Genomic DNA, 12,813 nt, shown 5'->3' on the forward strand with positions numbered 1-12,813 from the left:
CTTACACGATCTCATTCGATCTTCACAAGAGACCCAAGGAAGGCTTCAGGTCGTTGCTGTTTCTGTTTTGTTAAGTAGGAATCTGAACTGAGAAGTGAGGTAACTTACCCACTGTCACACAGTTCCCAAGTCAGAGGTGGCCCGTGACTAGGTCTCCTGATTTCCCTCCAGGATGACTCTCCCAAGTCTTCCCATTATGGCATCACAGACACTGCAGGGTGGCCCCAGCCATCTGTCCAGTCAGAGGGTAACATCTGACCCTTTCTCCCAGAGAGGAACTCCAGTGAGAGACTGGGGCTTTGGGAGGTCAGGCCAGGCTGTCCTGGATTGCTGGCTAGGGTCTAGGTCAGTATGCCTCACAGTGTCAGAGGATAAAGGGGAACATCAACCAGCACCTTAAGAAACTGCATCAAAAAGACAAGCCAACTATCCAACTAGTTATTTCAACCACAGCAAACAGGTAGGCCATGTGTATCCTTCCATTGTTTTATAGACTGGTCTCAAAATAAGTCTTTTCTTTGAATCTTAATGGCAAATTGCTGTGGAATAATCCTCTTGAACACTGCAAAGATTTGTCACTTAAATTGGTTTAATAAAACACTGATTGGCCTAGGCTACCAAGTGAGTTCCAGGAAAGGCACAAAGCTACACAGAGAAACCCTGTCTCGAAAAAAAAAAACCAAAAAAAATAAAAAATAAAAAATAAAATAAAACACTGATTGGCCAGTAGCCAGGCAGGCAACCAAACTAAGGATGAAGGGAAGGAGAAGGGCAGAGTGAGGAGTCACCAGTCAGATACAGAGAGAGCAGGAGATGAATGTGCCATATTATTAAAGGTACTGCCAAGTGGCAGAGTATAAATAAGGAATATCCGTTAACTTAAAATATAAGAGTGCAGCAGGATCTTAAAGGGTCTTATTAATAAAAATAAACCTAAGGCCAATTATTGGGGTGAATGCTGGAAGATCAGAGAAGCAGAACAAGCCACAGTCTCGCCTCCCCATTTCCTCAGCTGATCTTGTTTCCTCAGACAGGAAGCCTCTGAATCCTCATCCAGAATTAATCTCAGCTGAACTGCTACTCGAAAGCCTGAAAGCTTAACCAGCTCTAGTTCAAGGTTTTATATACCTTTCTGCTTTCTGCCATCATTTCCTGGGATTAAAGGCTCATTTCCTGGGATTAAAGGTGTGAGTCACCATGCCTGGTTGTTTCCAGTGTGGCTTTAAACTCACAGAGATCTGGATGGATGTCTGCCTCCCAAGTGATAGGATTAAAGGCATGTGTGCCAGCATTTTCTGGCCTCTATATCTAGTGGCTGTTCTGTTTTCTGACTCCAGATAAGTTTATTAGGGTGCACAATATTTTGGGGAACACAATATCATCACATAAGAGCTAGTTAGTAATATGCCTGAGCTATTGGCCGAGCATTTATCATTCATATTCAACCTCTGAGTTGATTATTTGGGACCAAGTGGTTGGGACAGAAAACATCTGTTTACAGCAAATGGCTCATGATATCATTGTGTGTGTGTGTGTGTGTGTGTGTGTGTGTGTGTGTGTGTGTGTGCTTTGTCATTGAAAGGTACTTACTAATTGCTAAGAGTAAGTAGTATTTGGTATTGAGAAATAAAATTTTAGCAAATAACTAGAGTTTAGTGTGAACCTAACAGAATTTGCCTGCATGATAGGCAACACTTGATGAAATTTCTGTTAAAAACTATGTGGTTGCAGCAGCCTCAGCTCTGGGGAAGTTTGCGGTGTTCTTGGCATCAGTGTATTCTGAGTTCATTGTACTTGGCAGTGGCTCTTATTCCTGATAATTCATCATCAGTTATACTTCACCTGTTTCCACCATCATCTATATTTGGTTTGAAATAGACTATTTGGGTAACCCCATGGTAGGAAAGTGATGCCAATACATTGTAAATCAACACAATTTATGGCTTATCAATTTTCTAAGGCAATACTTTCAAACAAACTCAGATTATAGTTTACACAGGACCACCCATACCAGTAGTACCCAGGCAGATGTCATGGTGTCCACAAATTGTTTTGTGCAACAGTTTATTGCTATCTGGCAATTCTTTGTAAAGCAGAAAGGGCCGAGGGAGATGGATCTTGAAGCCCTTCATCCCTGCTAGGTGAGCCTCAGTCAAAAAAAGTTAGAAAATCTTTGAGCAGAGATGTAGCACTTGATTCATTTCAGTGACCTGAAAAGAACTAAAGAGACAAGAAGAGAGTGAAAATTTGAACAATGCCTGGGAGGCAGAAGCAGGAGAGATGTTTGATCATGAAGTAATGATGTCTGGGGTATCATTTCTGTGGCCTCAGGCATGGATAGCAAAGGGTCAGCTGAAGGGAATCTGCTCCCTGGTCTACACAGTTGTCCCATTTGCAAATGCTGAAAATACCCTTCCAGGTACAGATGAGGGCTGAAATCTAGTGTCCCTTACTAACCATGAACCCCAGGGCTGGAAAAGTATAAACTCTTTGTAATCTGCCTGCCTCTACAGAGTGCCCTTAAGCAAGTGTTTTTTAAAAGTACCTATAAATGAAAAATCATGGCCCTTGAGAGACTTCAGAAAGTTCCAGATGTTGCTTCTTCATGGGTATGCCAACAGTGGCCACTTTCTGCTCCCAGTTAGAAAACATAGTGGAGTCATGAGTCTTGAAATATAAAATTGTAGGACGGTCTAATGATGTTCTTACATTTTTGGGAAAGAAAAAACAGAACACAGGGGGAAAAATCAAAGTACAAAATAAATTTTTCTGTGTCTTGAAATGGGGATCTCAAAGCATGAACCCATGGAGAGGGTACTTCTTAACCTGAGACTGAGTTTGAATTCCAGGCAAGAGGAAATTGTTTATCTTAGTAATTGAAACTCCTTAAATTAACTAGGCTAAAATAGAGCTACTACCCACTTCAAAAAGCACTGTTATAAATCTTTCCTAAAATACAGTTTAACCATATTTTACCATAGGCATTACACCATGATTAATCATTGAATGTGTCCCATTCATGAAGTAATAGTTGTACTAAAGTAAACTGAGGTGAATAGTAGGATACCACTGAAGACATAGTTTTGCTGCTACACGTTACGCTGGGAAAGATTTGCTATCTGAGTTGCCATAGAATTCACATTTCAGAATTCACATTTTGAAAATGGTCAATGGCTGTTTCCTTAATTGATTTACTCTGTAACTGAAGAGTAGTAGCCCATGCCAGCTGTGATCCTATCAGGCTATGTGGTTAGCAACCTATAGTAGCTATTGTTTTTCTCAGTTCTTAACATATATGTAAAGGCCTAACATAAAATTCAGTTGTTTTTGAACAATAAAGCCAAGATCCAGATGAAAAATGGGGTTGGGGATATAGTAAAATAATACTCAATCTTGTCTTTTTTCCAAGAAGCAGTAGTGTGCATTGCTTTATTTCCCCTTTTGATTTGTAACTTGAAGCTGGCATCAGAGAATAATGAAAACGATAATAACACTTTAGAGTTTATAGTCTATATTCATATACATTAGCTTATTTGAGTTCTAGAATAAGTCACTTATAGTCAACATATTTTCAAGAACTTAGTCTATGTTTAAAAATTATGATAATTTTCATTGTCAGTAAAAACAGCCAAGATATACATCGAATAAACGTAAAAAATAAGTAACGTAATAAATTGATTTTGAGGTTGAATCCCAACCCATCCCTTATCTTCATGTTATCTTTATATGAGATTGCTACACTTTAACTACATGTGTATTTGCTATTAATAAAGACTTTATTGTGTTTTTAAATCTATTTTCACTCACAAAAAATGTTTTCATATCATTGGTGATTCATTGTTTTAAATTGTAAGATTTTTAAAAATTTATTAAAACCATATTAGACTCTTTAAAGAAACACTGAACACGGTCAGACTTCAGCCCTGTCTGCTCATTACAAAGCATACGCTTTGTATTTTATTAACATATTCTCTAAAGCACATGGTAACCTTTTTGTCTAAACAAACAAACAAACAACAACAAAGGACACAACAATCCAGACCTACTCTTTTGGTCCTGAAATAATGGGAAATTGACTTAACTCTCACATCTGTGTCGTACCATATCAGTCAGAATCCTCTGGGCTGGTTCCGCTGGTTTTATTACTCACATAAAGTGAAAAGGTTGAGAATACTATCACCTTCCCAGAAAGCCAACATGGCATTAACCTGAAGCCAGGTCAAGGGTGTGTGCATGTGTGTGTGTGCATGTGTGTGTGTGCATGTGTGTGTGTGCATGTGTGTGTGTGCATGTGTGTGTATGAGCATGCATGTGCACTTGTTCACTATAAATTTCAATCACGGGACCTTCACTTAATAAACTTTAGGACTTTGCTATTCTTTTTTCCTTTAATTGAAATATATCTTTTTCTCACATACTAATTACAGTTTCCCCTCCCTCTGCCCTCCCATCTCTTCCCTACCTCCCCTCCCATCCGGATCCACTCCCTTTTGTTAGAAAATAAACATGCTTCTAAGAGATAATAATAAAATAAAATAACATAACAAACAGAAAGAAAAGAACTGTTTGCCATTCCTTTAACATTCAGTTTTATGCTTTAGTATCCCATTTTGTTCGGAATGGCTTTTTTCTTCTTCTAATTTTTAGACTCTCCTCTGATTATTAACATATTCTCTAAAGCCAATCTCTGATTGGCCCTCCTAATACTCTAGTTTCTTTTCCTTAGGTTCTAATAGGAATCTGGTTCTTGAAGCAAGGACCATAGATAAGTCCATGCTTCTTTATTACAGAAGGTATTTTGTAAATTCTTCAACACTATAAAGATTGAGGCAGAGATCTACAGTACAGTGTTTAAAATAGTATTACACCGGGCGGTGGTGGCGCACACCTTTAATCCCAGCACTTGGGAGGCAGAGGCAGACAGATCTCTGTGAGTTTGAGGCCAGCCTGGTCTACAAAGCAAGTTCCAGGAAAGGCGCAAAGCTACACAGAGAAACCCTGTCTCGAAAAACCAAAACAAACAAACAAACAAACAAACAAACAAAATAGTATTACATACTATTTGCATTTGGATTGAAAATATTATATGACAACTTGATTGCAAAGTTAAATCCCAATCCACAACCACCTTCAACTGTCTAAGGACCAGAAGTAAAGTCACAGCTGAGCTGAGTCCTGGGCTGTATTCCAGGCTTGCCAGACCAGAGTGAGAAGGAAAAGCATTCTTCATCTGAGCACGCATCCAGAACACACAGCGAACACCGCAATCCCTGACCAGCCTCTCCTATTGTCCCATTCCAAATTAAAGAAAGGGAACCGGAGGAAACTTTTCTCACCACAGGTAGGAAGATGGCCCTTCTTCATGAGCTTTGTAAACCCAGGCTGGACCTCAAAGGAAAGCTGCCTCTGGTTGTGTAGCTCCTTAGGGACTCTTTCACTGGGTTAGGAGAGATCATCAGGTAAGGAGAAGAGAACTAATCCCAGCCGGAGAGCTACTTCCGCACAAAGACTTCCCAGAACTACCATCTGCCATCTGAAGGTGGTGCCTATCCTGTCTTCTCCCTCACCCTCCACAATGCCCTGTATTCCTTTCCTTGAGTTATTGAATCTGAGAATATGGGAATTATACTACAGAAAAAAAGAAAAAGTGAAGAGGTCTCCTACAGATCATGAGTTCATCTTCCTTCTCTCTCCCCAAACACTGCGAGCCTATGACTTTGGGGTCAGAAAGGAGAAGGGGAGGTAAAACTAAGAGACTTAAGACTTGAGTCTTACCGCTATTACAGCCTAGTCATCACCTAACTGTGGGTCGTCCTTGTGCTTCATCTGTAGAGCAGGGAAAACACATTGCCCTGCTTTCTTCCCGAGGTGGTGGTAATAATAAACAGGTTAATACAAATGAAAGTGCTTTATGAAGTACACAAACACCTGAATATATGGAAGATAGTGGGACTAACAGGAATAAATCAGCACTCTAAGAAAGTGCTAAGGCGCCTTCTTGCTGTGGGATGTTCTGAATGGCAAATGTGTTGCTCTGATTGGTCAATAAATAAAACACTGATTGGCCAGTAGCCAGGCAGGAAGTATAGGCGGGACTAACAGAGAGGAGACTTGAGGGAACAGGAAGGCAGAGGGAGAGACCTGCGAGCCGCCGCCACGACAAGCGAGATGTAAGGTACTGGTAAGCCACGAGCCACCTGGCAACGTATAGATTAATAGAAGTGGGTTAATTTAAGATAGAAGAAGTAGATAACAAGAAGCCTGCCACGGCCATACAGTTTATAAGTACTATAAGCGTCTGAGTGATTATTTTATACGTGGGTTGTGGGACTGTGGGGGCTTGGCGGGACCTGGAGAGAAGCTCTTCAGCCACATAATTCTATTCAATTGACAAGATTGATGATTGGAAGTCTACCCAATTTATATGTAAAAAATCTGGCTTTTCCAGAAATGTTGGTGGACCAACCCTATTGTATTTGGGAAGGTGGAATTATTGTGGGTATAAATCACTAAAAATAAACTTATTTCTATTATTTTCCACCTGGAAGAAAATTCATATCAAGGAAGACTATGTTAAATGAAGGGGGGCAGGCAGGGGGGTTGGAGGGGAGCAATTAGCATGTCATTTCAGAGAAACTTTTCCAGGACAAGTGAGTACCTGGATTTATTTATTCTAGAAACACAAATGAGATACGAAGGACATACACACATGCTGTCATCAGATTACGCTTACAGAAGGCAGATCATGGGCACAACGTGGAGTTCTTAGATTAAAGGATCTCTTAGTTCTCTTGAGTGGAAATCCGATGCTAATGTTACAGAGAGAGGCCGTGGCTCAGTAAAGGGAATATTTTCCATAGATAGGGTTTCTGCTTCAAAAAGCAAAGAACCTTGTCCCTGGGAATAGTTTTGACATTCAAGAGGTGGATTGTTGTTTAGGAAGGATGTGGAAGGCATACATACATTCTGAGAGATATCTAACTCCATGGCAAAGGAGGACTCAGACGGGTTGCTTCTGTAACAAGATGTGCTGTGAAAAGCTCTGAATAAGGTCAGTGTCCTTCCCAGTCAGTAGGTGTAGATACTAACTGGGTGATGACAGTTGCTGTTCTCTCTTGCTCAGAATTGTTGAGAAGGAGCTTTCCTGGTGCTGCTGGATTTACAACTGTACTTTCCACTTCATTTGGGTTACCGTTGATGTTCACTGCACCTGCCTGTGAGCAGTAGTTTTAAATGGCAGCTACGAAACAAAAGTCACATTGAGGAAGATGTCATCGGATTCCATTTTACAGAAAGTTCATAATGAATAGATTGATAAACTTACAAATAAGTCAAGATCACCCTGACCAGTCAGATGGCAAACTATGAACTAGAGAGTAAGTCTGTGACAAGACGTGGTGTCTTCTGAACTGAGAGGTCATAGCGCTTGACTCTAAAGCACAATGTTGCTGAGTATTTTAGAACAACATCAACAACTAACCATAACTTCTTAAGTGGAAGAATAAGATGAGAAATACAAATTCACTAATCCCCTAGTCACCAGAATAGTGAAGTGCACATCAACATATAAATTGAATGCACAAGAGAAAATGTCATTGGTGGGTACTATGCAAGAGTTAGAAGACATTTTTAAAAAGTGAAAAGAAACATTGGATGTTTTAGGATGCTTTTAGTGGTGAGTATCTGAAAACTCATCTTAAGATGTCCTATGCAAAAGGAATATATTGGCTTATATAGCTGAAATTTTCAGGCTTTGCCAACTACAGTGAAGCAGATGGTCTTCAAGTCAGCATTCCCACTCTCTTATTCCTCCGTGTGTGTGTGTGTGTGTGTGTGTGTGTGTGTGTGTGTGTGTGTGTGTGTGTGTGTATCTCATATTGGCTTTATTCTCAGCAGATTCCTTCTACTTGGGCCTGTAGCAGGGTTTCTTTGGGCCACAAACCAGCTCCTAAATCATGACACAGAGACTTATTATTAGTTATGAATGCTTGGCCTTAGCTTAGGCTAATTTCTTGCTAGCTCTTATAACTTAATTTAACCTGCTTCTCTTCATCTATATTTTTCCTCAGGGCTTTTTACCTTTCTTTCATTCTATATGTCCTGCTCTATGTCTGGCTGGCCCCAGGCATCTCCGTCTCTTTCTCCCTCTCTTTCTCTTCTCTCTTCTCTCTTGAGCCTAGATGATTCCTCCCACTTATTCTCTCTGCCTGTCAACCCTGCCTATCCCTTTACTCCCTAGCTATTGGCCAGTCAGCTTTTTATTACATCAATCAGGTGCCTTAGTCAGGCAAAGAGACATATTTTATATCATTAAACAAATGCAGCATAAATAGATGTACCACCTCTTTACATAAAGTAATATTCCATAACATTTTCTCCTAAATAAAAAAGGTTTTAGCTTTAACATAGTAGTACTATATACAATAAGAACAGTTATCAAGTAAGAGTTATATTTACAATATCTAGCTCATTGGTATTTGGCAAATTTGGAGAATTTACTCTATTATTTATCTTATCTTGATGAGTCCAAAGTTCTGTACCCAATTTACCTTCTATCATAACTAAGGAAAACTATTAACTATGACTACCTAGTCTTCAACTCTATCAAAGGCCCCAGAAGGATATAATATTACCTGAATAAATAGGAAGTGCAGAGCAAGCAACTTCCAAAACTATAAAAACAACAGAGACATCTGGCTGCCTGGACAGTCACCCAGGTTCCTCTGAAATGTTGAGGCATCCATCTTTGGCCTACAGGCCTAAAATGTCTGGCCAACTTTTCTATGAAGCAGGGATTTTGAAGGACTGTCCTGCCTTGTGTTGCCTAAGTACGGCAGCCTTTTTCCTTTGTGCTCTACTTGTCCAGTTTGTACAGCACACTGTCAGCAGTCAAGGCAAGAGCTGTTTCTTGCCTAAATGGCTGGCTTTAGCACAATGAAAGTAAACGCCATGCTTCGAGGAGCAGACATGTCTCACTGTCATGAAAAGCCTAAGGTTATTAAACATCTTAAGTGCTATATTCTACAGGTCTCTGAAGCATTTGAAGACCATCTATCTAAAATATGTCTATTTAACCTTGAAAACATACCTAACATGACTATAAGTTTGATTGTTACAGATGACTATTGACCTGCATTTTATTCATTCATTCATTTATTTATTTATTTTGGTTTTTTGTTTTTGTTTTTTCAAGACTTGATTTCTCTATATAACAGCTCTGGCTGTCCTCAACCTGCATTCCTTAATTACACATTACATTTTTAAATGAGCTGCATAAGCACAGTACCCCCAAATAAGAGTACAAACATACATATAGAATAACAAAAATAACTTTAAATTTGTATCAATATATCAAAATCCATACCAATGTGAAAGATTTGAGGTTAATAGTTGTCTTTTTATTCTACATTCCTATATTTCCCCCTAAATGATGACAAACATATATAACCCACCAAATGATCAAAAACCACCCACCCCACTCCATACATCATCAAAAAATTCAAAGTCAACACAATACCATACAAGACCCAGACTGCCTGTGTATTTTCCATATTTATGACACTTATTCTTTTTATATTACTCTACTCTCTTTAAAGACTTTATTATTTATAAACTATTTTTTCTATGACTGTCTATATCCATTTTCTTTTCTTTCCTAAGCCTATGTACATTTTTAAATACACTGTACTGTAACCTGTTTAGAGGGTTGTTTTTTTTTCCATATGGACCTGTCTTTATTGCATGACTCTATCCTTTTCTGACCAAGTGAGTCAAACCTTAAACTGCTGAGTGGCTTTGACTGGGGTGGCTGGTTCTGCCCTGCTAGGGTCAGTGAAAGCTGAGCTTCATGCCCCATGAGCCTGGCCAAGAGCTGCATTCAAATGGGAGCTTAGTTCAACCACCTCAGCTCTAGGAAGTTGGTGCCCTGCATTCTGTCAAGTATTTTTAGTTTGTTGTTTCTGCTTAGCGAACCAGCTACTCAAGTACTCTGTATGACAGAGCTTCTTAAAGAAGCCATTTCATTTTTCATTTTTTCAGCTTTCTCAGGCCCTATGTGGAAATTTGGGCCCCACATTGGAACACCAAATGTAGCAGGCTTTCTTGGACTGCCAGCCCCCAAATCATGACAGGGAGACTTAATACTAATTATGAATGCTCTGCCTTATCTTATGCTTGTCCCACTAACTCTTATAACTTAAATTAACCTGTTTCTCTTCATCTATATTTTGCCTTGGGGCTTTTTACCTTTTTTTCATTCTGTATGTCCTACTCTGTGTCTGGCTGGCTGGTGGCTGCCTGGCTACCTGGTCCCAGGCATCTCCCTCTCTTTCTCCTCTATCCTTGTACTTATTCTCTCTGCCTGTTAGCCCTGCCTATCCCTCTACTGCCTAGCTATTGGCTGTTCAGCTTTTTATTAGACCAATCAGGTGCCTTAGGCAGGCAAAGCAACAGATCTTTGCATAATTAAATGAATGCAGCATAAACAAATGCAACACATCTTTCCCTAGTTAAAGTAACATTCCACAACATAAACAAATATAACACATCTTTGCCTAGTTAAAGTAACATTCCACAACAAGGTCTACCCTCCCCAGCCCCAACTCCAGAAGCTCTAGGTTTACAATCTCCCAACTCCTAGCCAAATAGAGACAGTGTCTCCCAGCAATCTCAGCATGATGCTTGGAACCTCATTTCACTGGCTTCTGTTGGGTCAAGTGCATTGCTTTTCACTAATTATGGGGCGGTACTAAAGGTTGGTGCCTCAAGTATCGAAACAGAAAGTGGGAAAACTGGAGGCAGCGGAGGAACAAGTGGAGAACTGGCAAAATGACAAAGGTCTACTGGAGCATCTGAATGTAGATGTTTAGTTGCAATTGGTGACAGCCTTGGTGCTATATTGTTGGTAAGGAAACTCTCAGAAAAGCAAATACAAGCCAGGGTACAAACCACATAACTTCAGGGGGATCTGAAGTTCAAGGACAGCCTGGGCTATATAGCAAGACCCTGTCTCAAAAAATAAGAATAAATAAATAAACAAGAAGAGCAAAAATAAATAAGTGAATGAGTAAATAATAAATAAGAAGAGCAAATAAAATATCCTCGAAGCACATTGTTCAAAGAAAAAACAATGAACATTAAAACCCAAGGTAGAGTCCTCTCCAGGTGGAGGGCCAGGGAAGTGGAAGCAGAATAACATGGCTACTTCTTGGGAAATTTCCTGCTCTGTTTTGGAGGTAGATGACTAGATCTGCACAAATAAAGACTGATGTTTTTTAAAGCAAGTTTCAAATTTGTTTCATCAGTGAAGGAATGGAGAGCAAGGGCTGGAGAAACAGAAAGACTAGCATTCTACAGGGGCCAGACTAGTGAGGCGCCATTGTAAGTTGTTTGTGTCCATGCACAAAAATCCATGATTCAGATTCAGTGAATTCTTGGAAAGTATTTTCTGTATTCCACTGGTTGGGAAAAGATTTCTACCCAGGAAAAGTTGTCGAGGTCCTTGAAGAAGTGGTGGTTGGTTGGTGAGGGGTCAGGTAAATATAGTAGATGAGGTACGCTTCATAGCTCAGTTCATTCAACTTTTGACATGTTAGTTGTGTGACATGCAGTTGGGTGTTGTGCAGAATTGGGTCCTTTCTGTTGACCAAAATTGACGCGGCAATTTTCAGTGCATTTTATCAGTTTGGTGAGCAGTTCTCAGATGTAATAATTTCACTGAGATTCAGAAATCTGTAGTGGGCCGGATTGACAGCAGACCACAAAACAGTGAGCAGGACCTTTTCCTGGTACCAGTTTGACTTTTGGGAGTGCTTTGGAGTTTCACCAGAAGTCACACACAATTCACTTTTTGTTGCATGCCAGAATCCAACCCAGAAATGGAGCTGCATAGCTTAAGACTGGACAACAGTTCAAGACAATCATTTTTAAAGCATATGTTGTTCAGCTCATGAGGCACTACTCACTGTACTCACTGAGCCTCTTCATCTTCCCGATTTGCTTCAAATGTTGAGCGGCAGTTGAGTGGTCCACACTGGGTCCTTGGCAATTTCTCACAGTTGCAGGTGGATCAGCTTCAGGGTGTCTCTCAATTGGCTCTTGTCAGCTTCAGAAGACTCTTGTCTCCTCCTCTGCAAGCCTCTTCAACCACAGCAGCACTGCACACTCCTTAGTATTTCTTAGAGGAAATGCATTGCTTTTTCCAGTTGTCTCAGGATCCATTTTGAACTTGAATAAGAAAAGTCACTGAAATTTGCTTTTTGTCTAATATGATTTCTATAGTGTAAAATAGTAAAAAGTCATTAACCAAACAAACAAAAAACAACCTTAAAAGTGCGAAATGCGACTTTCAAATGATGTATGACATAACCATGTTTATTACGGATGCACTCCGGTATCAAACAGGAAACTGCAACAACGCCAAAACTGAAACTCTTTTCACATGAACCTAATAGAAAACCCAGCAGCACAAGGAAGAAAGAGGGAGGACAGAAGGAAGGAAAGATGCGTGTGTTAGATTGCGAGGGTTGCCACAGTAACGAGCTGCAAACACACTGGCTTAGACAACAAAATCTGCTTTGCCGCAGTTCTGGAGGTCACAGGTCATTATTGCAGTGGGGGTGTCAGCAAAGTTTGTTCCTTCTGGGGGTTAGGAGGAAGAACCTGTTTCAGCCCCCCACCCCACCCCACCCAGTTTCTCGTGGTTCCTGGCAGTCTTTGGTGTTCCTAAGAGGTAGACGCCTCACCCTGATCTCTACCTTACCTTTATCTTCACAGGGGCCTCCCTGTGTGTGCATATCTCCGGCCAAATCTCTT

The 12,813-nt window shown here is 40.2% G+C and overlaps 1 protein-coding gene across 1 annotated transcript in view; it reads left to right on the plus strand.

The window, feature by feature from the left end:
* Positions 1 to 276: 276 nt before the first annotated feature.
* Positions 277 to 12,813, plus strand: part of Ehbp1 (EH domain binding protein 1) — a 334,331-nt gene continuing 321,794 nt past the window's right edge. Inside the window, exon 1 of the mRNA XM_037208953.1 lies at positions 277 to 460. The gene's annotated coding sequence lies outside the window, so the exon portion shown is untranslated. The remainder of the gene's footprint in view (positions 461 to 12,813) is intronic.

This window comes from Peromyscus leucopus, chromosome 10 (assembly GCF_004664715.2).
Source record: "Peromyscus leucopus breed LL Stock chromosome 10, UCI_PerLeu_2.1, whole genome shotgun sequence".
Taxonomy (NCBI): domain Eukaryota; kingdom Metazoa; phylum Chordata; class Mammalia; order Rodentia; family Cricetidae; genus Peromyscus; species Peromyscus leucopus.